Source organism: Molothrus ater, chromosome 1 (assembly GCF_012460135.2).
Source record: "Molothrus ater isolate BHLD 08-10-18 breed brown headed cowbird chromosome 1, BPBGC_Mater_1.1, whole genome shotgun sequence".
NCBI classification, from domain to species: domain Eukaryota; kingdom Metazoa; phylum Chordata; class Aves; order Passeriformes; family Icteridae; genus Molothrus; species Molothrus ater.
In genome coordinates this window covers 126,119,212-126,136,811 of record NC_050478.2, presented here as the reverse complement: position 1 = coordinate 126,136,811, position 17,600 = coordinate 126,119,212, and positions in this window count along the sequence as shown.

Genomic DNA, 17,600 nt, shown 5'->3' with positions numbered 1-17,600 from the left:
ATGTGGACATATTTCTTTTCATGACGGTTTGAACTAGTGTGGCTGTCTTCTATTGTAACCTATTTCAACATAAAACATCCAAGCCCAAGTTCAACTTTTAAAGCATATGAGGAGGAAATATTTCCCAATAAGGTAGAGATCCTATAAATCAAACAGAAAGACAACCATGTCCTGGCTGCATCCACAGCAGTGTGGCCGGCAGGGTGAGGGGGGGATTCTGCCCCTCTGCTCTGGTATGACCCTGTCTGAAGTTCTGTGTCCAACCCTGGGATCCCCAACATAAGAAGGACATGGACCTGTTGGAGTCCAGAGGAAGGCCATGAAGATGGTCAGAGGGCTGGAGCACCTCTGCTCTGAGGAAGGGCTGAGAGTTGGTGTTGCTCAGCTGGGAGATGAGAAGCAACAACAACAAAATCCCACAACAAAAGAGGTCTAGTTCACAATATTTGAGTAAATTTTAAATCTTCCACAAGATATTTCCTCCATGAAGGAAATCAGAATGCAGAACCTACATATAAAACTGTTTTTTTCTGGGCAAAGGATTGAGAAAGTCATTGCTTCCTTTCATTAAACTGACTCACCACATACAAAAATATCAACATTAACTTAAAATCATGTTATTCCTTACTCTCCTTTGAAGATTTTGTGTCATTCACATTTTTCTTTGAGAGACATTTTACTTATCTCAGTTTTTTGGATGCATAAACATCAAGTCTGATATTACTGCACTTTTAGCCCAAAAGACCTCAATTCTCTTTCAGGAAAAGTACAAACTACGAACTGCCAGCACTGACTCTACTTAAAGGTCTCTTGATCCTTACAAGATCAGGATCAATGTATTTCATCAATAGTTGACGACAACTGAATACCATTAGGTTTGGATATAGAAATTAAAGCTTCCACTAGAGCAAGAAGCAGCTATTTCACTCGGTTAAGATGTAATATGTGATAGAACTGCACAAAAAGTATTGTTTAACTCCTGTTAAAAATTTAGAAATTCCTCTTTTTACTTCCATTTTGCCTCATAAATAGACTGCTGACAGCAAAACCCACTTCTCCTCAAAGTCAAGTGGAGGAGTGACTAAAATCTTTGGATTTTAGGGAAAAGGCAGGACATAGTGTTAGAGTTAGTGAGTTAAGAAGAAGCAGTAAGAGGAAAACTGGTGGGTCTGTCTCCCTGAGGCTGTTTTTTACTATGAACTTCTGCAGCCCACATGAACAGAAGGCGCATGGAGAAATTCATATCTCTGTGAGGAGTCTCAGTCCAGCTCCCCAACATGAGCCCTGGCCACAGTCTTCCAGCACATTTTCATGTTATGTTTTGTTTAGAATGAATAAGCATTTTTTTGACTGATAGGTGTGCCATTGAAGTATTTCCAAACCCTTTAATACCCAACAAAAAATCACAACAACTACTGCTTGCATTTTGACAGGTTTCTTATTTTTCTGGCAGGCTGTGCTTCTCCCATAAAAGAAGAAGTATTTTAGAAGACGTTTCTTCATTTGTGACTCATTCTGTACAGTGGTATCTTCACTGACTTGAGGCTGATAAAATAATCTGTTTTCCTTCTGTGGCTCCAGGGCTTTTTTTCCTTTTCAGAATTGGTTTGGGTTTGGCTTCTTTTTTTCTGTAATACCATGACCCCTTGTTTTGTTGTTCGGGTGGGTTTCTTTACCTTGATGTGGGAACAGCTGTGTGTTCAACCACTCTGCCTCTTTCTTCTCCTGCATTTTTGGACTAGAATCTTCAGCACAATGCCATGAAGGATGTCTGCTCTAGAACCTCACTTTGCCTTTTGTCTTTTCCTTATTTGCTTTGAGAGCACCAGAAGTACCTGCATTTCCTAGGTATGAGATGTTGATGCAGACTGATGAGAGTAAATCTCCAAATCATATTCTGGAGACTTCTCTGGAGTTACTGTCAATCGATTCTGATACCTCCTTTTTGTACTCAGACAAAGCACTATCCTAATCCAGTTATTTTTCATGATAAGCATAATGAAATGGACTTTGCTGATGATTTTAGTAGCCATTTAAATTCCTCTGAAACTATTTTATCACTTCGGTCTGAAATTACCCTTCTCAGATAATTTATTCTGTGAAAGTAATATGTTTACCATAACTGGCTTGTAAAATAAGTGTTGAGTTCCCTATGATTAGTGTGCTTATTCTTGTCAGCAGAATGAAGCTGTAGCCTATGCAAATATGACAGACATGCCATGGAGAAATTTCTAGAGCCTTCTGGAAAGCTCTTGGTGCAGTCCTGACCTGCTCAGAGAACTTCATCTAGGTTTATCCCTTTTCCCACGCAAGAGATGGTATTTGCAGTTCTAAGTTAGTGAATGTTGTGATTTAGGAATGTTCTCCAGTTTAGTACTCCTGCTAAAAACACACTGCTGCTCACAAATGCCCTCCAATGGGATGCTCAAAAAGCAGAAATTGGGGTAAATAGGAACAATTTACTGGAAACAGCAATGAGACAAGAAAATAAACAGTAACAGCAACAATATTAATAACAAAAGTATACAAAAGAGAGAGTGATTCCCATGAAAAAATGCTCACTGTGAACCCCCAAGGACAAATGGCAAACACTTTCCCCCTCTGACCACCTTTTTCTCTATTGAAAGCCACACCTTTCTTCTCAGAAGCCAGACAGTCCCTTAACTCCTGCCCTGGAAATGACGTGAGAGCTGTGGAATAACCTCCTGGCCACGCACACACGGGTCTGGGCTGCACCCCCTCATGACTACTGCAAAATAAACTCCTCTGTACTGGATGGAACCAGGACAGAGTATTGGCTTTGTGGGGCAATGGTTTGGTAACAGGGGCTTCTGTGGGAGGTGTTGGAAGCTTCCCCCATGTCTGACAGAGCCAATGCCAGCCAGCTCCGAGACAGAGCTGCTGCTGCTGAGCCCATGGGTGTTGGTGGTAGCACCCCTGGGGTAACACATTTAATGGGGGACAGAAAATGGTGCAACAGTAACTGAAAGAGAGGAGTAAGATATGCAAGAGAAACCTGCAGAGAGTGATTCAGGGGAGAAGGAGGTGGAGGAGGGATGGACTCCAGGCACCAGAGCAGAGATTCACCTGCAGCCTGTGGTGCAGACCATGGTGAGGCAGCTGTGCCCCTGCAGCCCCTGGAGGTGCATGCCAGAGCAGAGATCCACCTCTGGTCCATGGAGGACCCCGTGCTGGAGCAGGTGGATCCCTGAAGGACACTGCAACCCTGTGAGAAGGAGCTCATGCTTGAAGGAAGATCCTGTGGCCCCATGGAGAGAGAAGCCCAGGCTGGAGCAGATTTGCTGGCAGGACTTGTGACCCTGTGGGTGACACATGCTGGAGCAGCCTGCTCCTGAAGGACTGCACCCCACAGAAGGGACCATGCTGGAGCAGTTTGGTAAGAACTGTGGTCTGTGAGAAGGATTCATGTTGGAGAAGCTTGTGGTGGACCATTTCCTGTTTGAGGAACTTCATGCTGGAGCAGGGGAAGAGAGTGAGGAGTCCTGTGCCAGGATCAATGGTCTCTTCAGGTTCCTTGTCTCTACTACCAAGACTGATCTTGGGGCACTCACCATGGCTTTAGGACAAGGACTTTTGGAGGAGTAAGTCTGCTGAAAAGGACCAGCACACGTGCTGCTTGCTAGGGCCTTCACAAGGTCAGCCTTCCTATTCACCACAAGCTCATCATAATTTGGACAAACTTCTGTGGAGATGTGACAAGGGGAAAAAGCCCAAGTGCTTTGCTTATTTCATCACGACAGACTCCCAGCAAAGGCAGAGTCTCAGAAATTCTGAAGGTTGTGGTGTGAAGGTTGCTGGCTCTGCTCCAGCTCTGAGCAGCTTTCGGACAGTCATGCCACAGCAGCGCTGTGCCCAGTTACACATCCACACAGAGTTCATCTTTATTTTGAATCCTTTTGGTCACTCCCATAGGTTTTAGCTACTGTTTGTCTGGTGTTCAAACAATGTTTAAAGAAGAATGCCTCCAGTTCTTGCTATGACTTCAATCATAATAAAGTCTTGATGTAAAGAAAACTGGCTGTTTCTTTTGTCTGCGGGCTCAGAAAACTGAGTGGCACTCCCGTAAAGACACAATGCCTTTTTCAAACAGACTGATTCACTGTGAATGAGGAGAGCTTCCCAGCTCTGCAGGGCCAAATAGGATGTCCTTGATCTGCATCACCATCAGAACAGAGAGGGGAATTCTGACAGATAGCTGCTGCATTTTTATTTTTGAAAGATAAGAGATGTGGTGCCTAAAACTATTTTATATCTCTGTTCACATCCACTTCTGTCTCAACCTTGAATAAGCTGCCTCAATGCCGCTGGATTTTTCAGTTCTGCTGTTGTGAAAATGCCTTGTGAAGCAAGATTAAAGTTTCTGGAAACTGTTGTCTTCAGCCTATATAAACTGCAAAGGATGCAGGTTTCAATGTATTGCAGGTACTTAGAAAATCCACAGTGCCTCCATGTGCCTTAGCTATATGTATTTCAATATTTAACATAATTTCAGCTGTGATAAAATGATCTGGCCACTAATGCTGCGTTGTCAAGGAGATTATTTGACCTCTTTCAGATGGAGTTCACTGTGTGGAAAGCAAAAAATTCAGCACAAACAATTTGTTTTAAAAGAGCATCCATGCATAATCACTGATGCTGTACAAAAAGTACAGTACACATGAATTCCTTCTTTCTGTCTCCATGAAAACCAATTATCCTAATTGGAGTTTTACAGTGCCCAAACTGGATGGGGTTTGACCTCCTAGAGAAGATATCTGACAAAGTCTTCTAGGTTTTTTATGGCTGTCAGGGAGCAAAAGATGGGGAAAAAATTGTGACTGCAAATTACTGCAGTAGCAACATATGAGAATTTATGAGAATGATGTGTTGTAAGAGCACTCCAGTTAGAAAGTTCTCATGCCTAAGAATAACAGGATAGAAAGTCTTTCTTTTGTCGTTTTGCACAGTCAGGCTCTGATTTGATGTCTTCTTGACTCAATGAGGAAAGCTCCCTCATTTTGGGTCCAGTCTGTGTAGAAACAGGATCATGACCAAAAAGAATAATAAAGAAGAGCCACCCAAGAAAAAAATGTCTTTAAAATCTGTAAAAAGAACAGGCTCTCAGCATAACTTGTTTGATTTTAGGCTTTATAAAAAATGGTGGAAAGGACAGGTAAAGTGAGGCTGGAAGTATCCCACCTTTGTCCAGCAAAGCCACTGTTTTGACATGGTTAGCCACTTTGTGCTTCTCCTACAGTATATGGAAATGCAAAACCAGATTGAGACACTGGTTTTCCCACAGAAATTGTGGACTGATATATCCAGATTGCAAACAGATATTGCAGGCAGGTGAAACACGAAAACAAGGCTTAGAGAAAGAAGCCATAACCTCTGGAGCAGAGCCAGGTCTTCATTTTGAAAGAAAAAATTTCCCCTGGTATGATACAAAACAAATTGAAGTAATTAGAAACTATATTAGAGCTCTCCAAGCAACAGATACCATCCAGCAGTCACACTTCAAAGCCACTATTTTGTTACTTTATCAAGGCTAAACATCTCCAGCTGAGTCGGGCTCTATGGGCACTTGTCAACACAAAGGGCTGTGGATGCATGTTCCCCTCTCTTGTAATGAAGCTGTGACAGGACATGCAATTCAAAATACATTTCCCCAGTTACTCAGTATACATAAAAATTACCATCCCATTGAGGATCATGACTTAAAACTGTGGTGTCAGAGCTGGAATGCTCAACAAGAAATGTACCTGTACAACCTGCCCTGTTGGGAATAGGTGCTGAGATGAACTGTCATCTTTTTTATGTGCTGTCCATCCACAGAGCATACCCAGTGTTCAAGCATCAGGTGAATCACTGAATTAGTTTTCTACCCTTCTTTCAGCAAGGCAGTAAAAAAAAGCTTTTTTTAAAAACTCAGGTTTTGTTTTAAAGTGTTGCTATTCTAGGGTATTTGCAGTTAATAATTTCCAATGCTTTTATTTTTTTCCAACTAAAAATCCTTTGCACAGGATTTGGGCCTGTAATTGCCCCAGGAAAATGTGAGCACTAAATGGATGCAAAATGAGATCGATTTGATCTGACATAGTCTGTGTTATATTTTGCTTTTATGCAGTTTGGACACCTATTTGTAATGATAAGACATCAAATAATAGTGAATCCCAATGACACCCAGTATGTGCTGACACTGACATGGAAACATGCAGAAATACTTTGTTCAGTGTGTATTATGAATGCTCATTCTATTTTCTGAATTCATCCTGTTTCCAGACCTCTTCTGATGCATATGTACCAAACAAATAGCTTATTTGCTTTAAAACAGTTCATAAAGTGCCTGTTGCTAGGCTAGCTGTACCTTTTTCAGGTATTTGTAAGGATGGAAGCTTCCTCCCTCTTTGGTTTTTCAAAAGCAGTTCAAAAATGAGGACTCTTGTCCTCAGCGCACAAAGGGATGTGCATAGCATTGAAATAAAAATTCCAAGCATTAGAATGTTGAGTCTGACTTGCTGTATTTTCATTGCTACATGCAGCCAAGTCCTGATCCAGCTGAATGCACATATTCAACCATCCTAATTTTTAAACTTAGTTTTAAATATCTGTGGCCTCAGGACCTTAGTTGATTTGATACAGCTTTTGCATTCATTCTCTGTTTTACATTGGTGGGATCTGTGTGCTTTGGTGCTGTTCCCTCCAAAGAGCCTCCCTTGGACACCATTTCAACAAATGGTGTTTATATCACCTCGCCTCAAACTCAAGTGCAATGCTGGGTCTTGTGCAGCCATTTCCTAACACCTTCATGAGCTGATTCCATCAAAAAGTATTACAATGAATTAAAGGACTATGTATTTTTCCTTAATAGCCTTTGCAATGGTGTAAAATGCAAAGGAAGACCAACAGCTTCTGTGATTGCAAATGGCCATGGCAACTAACAAGCTGGTTGAAAACTGAATATGTGGCAATTTGAAAAAAATACTATTTTAATCCAAGCTAAAGAAAAAAAAACATTTGAGGAGTTGTGTCCTTGTGTTGTCCAGTTTTGTGAGTGTGAAAGTGATGATAAGATTCACAAGAGCTGTTTGAAATTGGCTAAAAGAGCTTTGTTTCTTGGGGTGTTAAATGAAGGTATAAATATATACAACTCACATTCCACCTCAACATTCTTGCTGCTACTTCATCTCAGGGTTAGCTGTGCAAGCAATGACTGTTGCGGCTAAGAATCACAAATTCTCACCTTCTCTTAGCAGTGCTTATTCTGAGATGTATTTTGTCCTTGTTTAGTTTAAGTTCTGAGCTTCTGAATTGCTTGACTGCCTGTTTATATGAACTATATTCCACATTATGTGGTTTGTGTTAGGTAAAGGTAGTTTTTCTTGTTGAATGTAATTTTCCATGGTGTGAACAGGGATATCACTTAACTGACCAGCTAAGGTAGAATGTGGTTTTAAAAAATGACCAAGCCTTGTCACCAAGCTGTGACTTAACTGTTCCTTGGCAATTACATGAAAAATAACGAGACTGACAAAACCCCAGAAGTTTATCCATCCAGATTTATAAAAACTTAACCTTGCCACACTGCTTGTGCTGCTCTGCTGTGTCAGACTTCCCACTATACATGTAGTGGAGTCAGGTTTTCCCCTGTTCCAACCTGCTCTGCAGCCAGACACAGGTCCTGGCACAGCCTCCCAGTCCCTGAGTGCCAGGAGTACACCAGAGTCTTTTACAGCATCTCCCTTTAGAGCCATGGAAACCACCTCTGGAGATCTTCTAGTCCAGCCTCTTGGACAAAGCATTCACAGGTGGATCCGGCTGCCCAGGGCCTTGCCTAGGCAAATTCAGAAAACCTCTAGGTTTAGAGTCTCCAAATCAGTCATCCAAGCAGTTTTCCAAGCTGAAGTGCAGTGCTACTGTGGCTGAACAGCCCAACCTCACCTAGTACCACTGACTCACTACTGGTTTTGAGGAGCAGAACTTCCATCCCTTCATTTCAGATGGAATGCTGAGGATTGACCTCCATATGGCATTGACCCCCATGTCAGTGGGCTGTGTTTCTTGAGGCTAATCAGGCTTCCAGATCTTTCTCCATCATCCTCTGTGAGGGGGCTGGGGCTGCAAATGTGGATGGGGTGAGCAGGGGGAAGGAAGAAGTCCCCAGCCCCTGGGGAGATCTCCCCCAAAGGAGATCTTGCTGGCTTTGTTCTGTACAGCAAATCAGCAAGAAGGTGCTCTCTCCTTCAGTTCACCCACAGTTTGGTCTCCTTCCAGTGCTGCTGTCAAAACCCAGTCTCAAGCCAAGTTAGCCTTTGGTCCTTTTCTTGGTTTTGTTTGCTTGTTTTCATTTTTGGGGTTTTTGGGCAGGGGGGAGGGAATTGTTTTTATGTGTGTGGGGCAAGGGTGTTGGTGGGTTTTTTTTTGTTTCTTTCTTTTCTCAGTTTATTTTTTGAGTTATGTGGCTTTCTTACCCCTCCTATGTCTCTTAAAAAATAGCCTTCAGCTATATTTCCTTCCCTGCTGCTTATCCCCCACGTCTTATCCTCTCAGCTTTCCTTAGCATCCCTTTCCTTATTTAGCATCTCCTCCTTCTGCTGGCTCAAAGCCCTCTGCAGCAGGCACCGGGGATCCCCCGGAGCAGCCGGGCTGATCCTTGACAGCCTCAGCAGCTGCTGTCGGACTGACGGCGTCCGTGGGGAGCCGGGCGAGGGGGGCTCCTCTGGCCTGCACCCGTGGGGCAGCAGCCGCTGTGTCCGCTGTGTCCCTTCGGTGTCCCTCGCTGTGCCTCGCTGTGCCCGCCCTGTCCCCTTCTCTATGTCCCGCAATGTCCCTCGCTGTGCCCGCCCTGTCCCTCGCTGTGCCAGCCCTGTCCCCTTCTCTATGTCCCGCAATGTCCCTCGCTGTGCCCGCCCTGTCCCTCGTTGTGCCAGCCCTGTCCCCTTCTCTATGTCCCTCGCTGTGTCCCTCGCTGTGCCCGCCCTGTCCCTCGCTGTGCCAGCCCTGTCCCCTTCTCTATGTCCCGCAATGTCCCTCGCTGTGCCCGCCCTGTCCCTCTCTGTGCCAGCCCTGTCCCCTTCTCTATGTCCCGCAATGTCCCTCGCTGTGCCCGCCCTGTCCCTCTCTGTGCCAGCCCTGTCCCCTTCTCTAAGTCCCTCGCTGTGTCTCACACTGTCCCTCGCTGCGTCCCTCGCTATGTCCTGCACTGTCCATCGCTGTGTCCCGCACTGTCCCTCGCTGTGTCCCGCACTGTCCTTCCCTGTGTCCCGCACTGTCCATCGCTGTGTCCCGCACTGTCCCTCGCTGTGTCCCGCACTGTCCTTCCCTGTGTCCCGCACTGTCCTTCCCTGTGTCCCGCACTGTCCTTCCCTGTGTCCCGCACTGTCCTTCCCTGTGTCCCGCGCTGCCAGTGTGCAGCCCGGAGCAGGCAGGCATGGGCAGCGTGTGGAGCTGAGCACCTCCTCCTGCAGTCCTTTCCCGTCCATGAAACATTCCAGATTTCCTCTAGGGCCATGGAGAGGAAAAGCAGGGGGAGGTGGAGTGCTGGGTTGTATGTAAGCACAAGGGAACAGGACTCCGTGCCATGATGGGGAGATCAGGATCCTCCCAGCCCGGCTCCAGGGGCTTCTGCTGGGCTCCACACGGGTCTCTACAGCAAAAGCCTGTGCTGGTGCTCTGCCAGCAATTTAGATGATAGTGATCAGCCAGGCACAGGATTAACATTTCTTTCAGACTATGACATCCATTTTCACTGCTACTTGTGTCCTCACTCTCTGGTTTTTGTGTCCTTCTTCCTTGTTTCATTCCACTCCCATTTTTCTTGCTGTCCTTAGGAACAGTATTAACCCTTTCAGACTTCACGTGTGAAGAAGTATCAATCTGCAGTGTGAAGCATCCCTTCTGTGATATGTCATATCTTCTGAACCTGTTCTTGATGTTTTTGGTTTTTTTTTCTCAGTAAAGCCATTTATTCTCCCTAGATACTGGAAAATATTAGGAAGTGCTGTTTACATGCTCTCATGACCTCATTCATCAAATATGCATAGTGTGCAAGTACAAAGCAGTATCAGGGAGAGAGTCTATGTTCCCTGTTACCATCCTGTTTGTATTTATGGAGAGTTGATTTTAGTCTGTGGTTCTAACAGAAATTTTTCTGGTAACAGCTCACTACTAACACACAGCAGCTGAGTCTGGCAGTTCACCTTGAAGATAAAAGCAAAAGATAACAGGAGTCGAATGAGGGGAAGCTCCACTGAACTCTTAAATCTCCATACTGTAAAATTACCAGAATAGCTGCTGGGGATTGCACTGATGCTCATTCGTTCCAGTGACTGAGCTCTGGATCAGCCCTTCTTCACTTTTTGTCCCATTTGAAATGTTTTGCTGCTTTGTATTTACCTTCTGTGTTGATGGGTTTTAGCTACACCTGAGCCACCAACACCCCACTGTGCAACTGATCACTTTGGAAATAAAAGATAGAGCTCTGTAGTCAGTGAAACCTCCCCAGGGGGTGAGACCAGGCTGAAGTCAATCCACAGGTTCTTTTGCTGGCTGTTTTCACCCATCTTCAGCTTTGCAGCCGGATAGGTGAGAACCCCATGTGCCTGTTACAGCTCCACCGTGTCACACTGGGGGGCTGAGGGAGTGGGTGTGGGGGGAAACCACGACAGACTTCTCCCTTTCTGCTCCAACCTGCTGAGCTGAAAGCAGCTGCAGGAGAGGGGCAGCTCTGCAGCTGTGAGCCTGTCTCTGACAGCACAGCCTCTGATCCTCCCTGCTAACGTGATGATGAAAAATGTTCACAAATTGTGACAGGCCTATGGAGATAAGGGCAAGGGGGAAAACATCATGGAATTGTGTGTTGTACCACACTCAGTCATAAAGGGGATTATGGAGAAAGAAGGATGAGAGAAGGGGGAAGCAGAGGGAAAGAGCTGTGTGTGGTAGGAAGTTGTCATTCAAACTGTGCTATCCATTAACAAAAACATGTTTTTACAGTCTGGTAAATTAATGCATCAACTCTTAATTATTAATTCCATAATAATCTATAGAAATATATCCAATACATCCAAAAACTTTGGTCTTGCATTCTCCTAATGAAGATATTTTCTTTGCATAAAGGACATTATTATAACCATGGTGTAATACAATGAAGTAAAGCTATTTTCATGTTAGCTACATGTTCACTGCTCATTCCCAATATAATTAGAGCAGAAGTGAATGAAGTCCAAAAGGACCAAACTTGCCATTTTTTGCAATGCTGCATTCTAAGCAAGAAAAAATTAAAAGTGAACAAAATCAAATCTCCTGGAAGGAATCAGCATTTTTTTGGCTTTATCCCACAGAGTTACTGCTTGAGTAGGTTTTGATTCAGACCTATTTGCTCATCTCTAATTAATAACTTCAGTAATTTTTTCCTCTGATCCTCTGATATCATTGTGGTGGTTTTAATTAGCTGTTTCACACAGATAAGTCACTGCATTGCCCTTAAGATTGCACGTCTCATCAAATTTATCGAACCTACACTTACAAAATCAAGGGAGCAATTGTCAGAGCAACAGAAAAAAGTAGCTAGCTCTTTGCAGAAATGCATCTTTTGGTTAAATTCTCTGGTATCTAATGAGGCATGAATTCTGATCCAAGTTTCTCCTCTATTTTATGGTGTGTGTAATAGTTCTTCCCTGTGTTTTTTTCCTGATGCCCTTGTTCTCAACTTACTCCATTCCAGACATATCTGTAACCTTCTGTCCTTCATGTACATACTTGTAATATTTGCCAGGTTTAATTTACTTGAGATTGATAACCTGTCTGTCAAATGTGTCAGATGTTCATTAAAGCCTTTGAGAATTACTGAGGTTGAACAGAGGAACAGGAGAGGCAGAAGCTTCTTTCTCATACCAGAATGAAAATCAGCTGGCTAGATTTGAATTTGGTACAGGCTCAAGAGAAGGCATTCCTGCATCATTTGCCATGGACTCACCCTATCTCTAACAACCACTCACTGGCTCTACTTTACTGCATTTCCAATTCTACTGTTTGTTCTACTTCTGAATCTAAATGGGTAAATGATTTTGTGATTCACTGTTTGCATTAAAGAGCAAACATGCCCAGAAAGATTCACTAAAGGTGAAATAAAAGCAGCCCTTTTCAAAACTTTTATGAAGCTCAGATGTTATGAACAAATAGATTTACATTTTCAACTATGGAACATGATTCTTTCCTGAATTACTAAAAATTTTTCAACATTTTGAAATGATAATATGCAACTGCTGGGGTTTTTTTCTTCCCAACAAAAGTACTGTACTATGATTGAAAAAAAAAAATGGAAGTTGTTTCAGTCATCCTGGTTGTATTTGTTTCTACATGAAACATTCCTAGAGATCACTTTAATCAGCTATAGCAGTAGTTCTGTGTCCTTCCAGCAATGCTCCCATCTACTGATGGAAGTGGTGGCTGCAAGAAATCAGGGTATAAACCAATTTTCCACTGCCTTTTACACAATAAATCACACAACATGGGGCTGAGGATGTACAACAGCAGATTGTATTCTTATATTTGAACAAACAGCTTTCAGCCTGCCCTGTGTTGTACTCCAACAACCAGCCACCATAACCAACCATCTCAGACTGACAGAAACCTCCCTGAGGCTTTTTACCATGCTGCAGTAAAGACACTGCCGGGATCACAGCTCCCATCTTCCACATGGGGAGCTCACCTCTTCTGCCATGGATACAGGGATCAACAGCCCAGCTGAGCACACCTGGTGTCAGTCAAACACCAGATGTTACATGCTGCTGGGTATTACTCAGCTTTTCATTGCTGGGTAGGAAGAAGTTACCAAGCTGTACATCAATTAGGGATCTGGACCCAGAAGACTCAAACTGATCTGATGTTCCCCCTCCATACTTGGAGAGCTACTGGACGGTGCTTGGTCTGGACTCATCCTGATAATGCATGAGCTAAGAGTTGCTGTCCCTGACACTGCTTTTCTATTACTTTTTTCTAAGATTTTTTTTGAGTTATTAATTCATCAAGGAAAAAAGTGCTTAGCTGTCAATTGCTTTGCAATACCAAGTGAGCCAACCTCCTTCCCAGCTCCGAGATTATCATGCTAAACCCACTGAAAATTTCATTACAGATATGCCAAACTGCCTGTTGGTGATCAAGGTGAGATGAGCAATTTTCACAGCTAAGAAGAATTTGCATTAAACAATATCAAAAATATAGTATCTTAATGAGTGAATTAATATCCTTGTGTTGCTTTTCTTCTGAGCATAAAAAGCTGGTATTGTGCTGAATTATGACAAATCTTTCTACTACAAATTTAAATGAATGTAATGAAATTCTGTCTGATCATTCATTACTTTATCCCCTAGAATAATAGACAAGCAACCATATTCTTTATGAAAAAACTCTGTTTAGGGTCATGGTAGAATTAGTATTTATTCTCCTCTCTTGAGGCTCTCTAGAGACACAAACAGATGACAGAAAATTTGCTTTACATAGGAACTAGGAAGTTCTGTCCTTGAAGTAAAACTATGGGATCTGTGAGATCTAAAACTTATAACCACCAAAGATACCAGATCTCTGCTTTGATCTTTTAGGCAGTTATGTTTTTCATTTGTTTCAAACATTGATCTCTTGTATAAGCAATTGGTGTTAATGCATACAACACAGTCTGCTCAGAGAATCTGAACCTTAAAGAATGAGATTCCAGCATAATTATTTTTTTAAAATTTTTTATTAAGAATTTGGAATTATAATCTAAATTTTGTCCATAATCAAGAAGACTTTCCATGGTGTTTTTTTTAAAATAGGGCCAACAATTTAAATCCAAAGTACGTGTATGAAATATATGCACAAAGCAGACTTTGACCATATACGTTTTCTTCTCTGAAATGATGCATTATCAAATAGCATTATAGTTAAGCTAAAGGGATGGAAAGACATCATGTAAGCTAGGAGAATGCCCAGCTTCTACTGATACACTTTGGATGAAAGTTGGATTTCACATCAGCTTCTCATCAACCTTCATACTGATGGTTGCATGGCTTGGGGTCAGATGAGCAGTTTCTACAGAGCTGGGTACTTGCTTGCTCCTGCCAAAGTGTACCACTTTGTGTTTTTTCCTACTGAACTGCACCTCCTCTTTCTTCAGATCACTTTTCAGTGGTAATTATGGCTTAGCTGATAGTCCCTTAAGAGGAGAAGTTGAAGGGAATGCAAATAATTAAGCGATAAAAAAATCCATAAAAGCAGTCTTCCTCATCCATTTTTAATTTTTGGTTTGGGTGATTTTTCTATATTTATCCTGGAAAATTTCCTGCTCCTTCATAAGGGTCTTATACACTTTATCTCCACTCCAGCTGATAGAAATTAGTGGAAAAAAGGAGCAGCCCTCTTAAAGTTCTTCCAGCCTCCTTTGCCACGTGATCCCAGATCTGTCTCAACAAACCACAGTATCCAGTGACCTTGTTGACAGGCAAGAGATAAACAAAATTTCCCATGTGAGCCAGCTTATTGCTTAAATCCATTTTTCATACTTTTTGTGGCAGCTGTTTTTTCAGAACAAGTAAATTAAGATTTCTTATCATTTGCCTTGAGCCCATACCAGTCCAAGATGAAGACTAAAAGAAAAGAAATATGCAAAACCCCTCACATTTGATACACGATTTAGACTCTCATGAAGATTAAAAGCCCTTAAATCAAACAGCATTTGTCAGACACAGTTATGATCTCCACCTCATCATAAGTCCTAAACCACTTAGACATGTCTGGAAAACCCACCCAGGCTTCCAGCAGTAGTTCAGCATTCTCCATTGGCAGGCAACAAAAAATGAGTTAGAAAGAAGGATCCCTGCCTTGGGTAATGAGATTTATCTCACAGAAGATATGTTTGGTTCCCTCACAATCTTTAGTTACAAGAGGCTTTTCCAGGTGCAGGTTTCTCCCACAAACCAAACACTTTTCCACGGGTTCACTACATCAGCACAAAACCACAGCTAGGTGGCATAGCAGGTGTAGGACAATAAATTCTAGCTGACCACAGTTCCTACAGTATTTAACCATGTCAAGTGTAAATCTCCCAAACACATTTGGAGCTGATCATGCCAGTAGCCAGTTATAAACTTTAAAAGCCAGCCTCTGGATGGTAATAAAGCAATTACCAATGATGGCTTCTGTCCTCAAAAAATGCAGCCTTGGAAATACTTGTACAGCAGTAAGTGCTCTGTGCTCCATCAGAGGTGGACACAGAGTAAAGAATCCAACTTAGCTGTGATTTTTTATGAATCCTGAGTACAGGAGGTAATAGACTGTGAAAGTGCCTTTTTTTTTTTTTTTTGTTTGAGTTGTTTATCAAAACAGAAAAGGCCTGCTGGGGAAGTGATCTGAGTTAGAGAAAAAGAATAAAGAATAATTTATATATAGTGGAGTAAGCTGTTTAGAATGATTCACTGTTCCACCTCAGTGTGCACTTAATGTTATCAGACAATTTATTATGGGTTAGTTGTGACTCAAGTGAGCAGAGACACATTTTAATTGAGACAAATGGGAAAACAATTTGGACAAGGATACTGTTGGCTAAGCGTATGTAGACCAGGTGGTGTCAACATGCCTTCCCCTCTCCCTCCTGCCCCAACAGTTGGACTAAAAGAGATGCACTGGCAAAAGTGAGCATTTTTCCAGGGTTTGTTTTTCTGCTCGTTGTTGTCGACTTGCAAACTGTGTCTGTCCTCATTTCTACATGCAATGTCAACTGATGCTGGACCAACAGGTACAGGCATAAAATGGCGTAACAAATATGCAGTAAAAGTTTCACAGCAGTCTCTGGGCCACCTTCTGTCAAAATTTCCCTGGCACAGCTGCCAGGCCTGCATGTATTCATGCTGAGCTGCTTGTGAAACTAGCCACCATATTTTGAGAATTGCATTAGCACAGCATCAACTGGGAGAAAAGATTGGTCTTGTACTGATTCCCAGATTCAGTATCTGAATCTGACTGATAATCCTGTTGAAAGGATCATTTGAATGTATCAGGCAAAGTGAATCAAATGATGTTTCAGCAAAATCCACAGCACCAGATGCTCTAATTACATGGAATTTATATTTCCAGTCTTGAAATTCCTTCTGCAATTACTGCAGGTTTTATACAAACATTGTAGGTTGTGGAAGTATTTTATGAAAAGGAAAATATTTACTTGTGTTCATACTGGTAGTATGTTAATGTTTTAGTATGTTAATATTGATAGTATTTTCATAAAATACTTACTTTTTGATAAAATACTTAAAATTTTGCTTTTGATTAAATCCTCTGAATGCCTTCTGTAGATTTATTTCCTTGTAGCCATACAGTGACAACTCTGTACCTTTTTCACGACCAGAATGCAGCACTTGATAAAAACTCATAAAAAGTGACTGAGACAAGACCGTCCATCCTCTCTCTGACACAGACCAGAAGCAGATGCAGAAGAATGAGGCAACCATCAGATAATACATGTCTTGTACATCTTCCAGAGCTCCAATATTTACTTCAAAATCCTGGCCTTTTAAATATTCCACAGCTTCTCTGCATGCCATGTCCTCAGCCATTAGTTCCTGCACTGCAAACACTTTCGTGCTCTCAGATGTGCTGATTCTCAGGCCAAATCAGAACCTGCAGGTTGCCTCCATAAGCCAGCAGGATATACAGAAACAGGAGCAGCAAGACTTCACTGTGTGACGGTGTGGCAGAAGGGCATCAGTCACCCTTAAGGAGGAGTCAGTCTATGGAGGTGCCAAAAACTTTTAATTCAGCTGAGGTCCCTGAGGACTGAGGAGTTTATCCACAGAGCCATCTCTCTCAGTTTCCTGGTTTGAATCTTTGATTCAGTGCCTTGCTGGGTCCCTGAGTGCTGACACCAACTCTGTGATCTCTCAGTCCTGGGCTCCCTTGTGGTGCTATTTATACTGCAGGCTTGAACATCAGGGGCTGCCCCCACTATGGTCACACAGCTTTAAAAGCATGGAAGGGGAAAGCTGTCCATTTTGAAGGATAAAATGTTGTGGAGTGTAGAGGGGCTGGAAGTAATATTTTTTATGACACCCAGGCATTACAGTAGTACTGACCTTCCTCCTTCAGCTGCGTCCAAAATAACAGGATCTGCAGATGGTATGAAGGACAATCAAGATTATATGTTTCTGCTGATATACTGTTGGTGAAGTAATCAGCAACCTGCATTTTCCCATAGGCCACTGCAAGACCACTGGCAAAACAATCTAATTCTTTTCACTCTTGTTTCTTAATCTATTAAACAGGAAAAATTATATTTGCTTTACTTCATTAAGTATTCTTGGATCTACAGATAAAAAGTATGTGATCACAACATAGGCAAATGGAAAAGGCAAATGGAAAAAATGGCTGGAAAGCATTAACTGAGTGGCTTCAAACCTCTGGAATTGTTTGAGTCTGATTTTCAGCTCTCATTCAGGTGATACTCTCTTTTTGTCACCACCTGTTTAAGTCTACTTAAAGTCCTAGTTTTGCAAACGTGTGCCAGTGCTAAACACTACAGTCTGTTTTGAAATCCAAGATGCCTTTCCTCAGTTGTGCAACACTTTATTTTG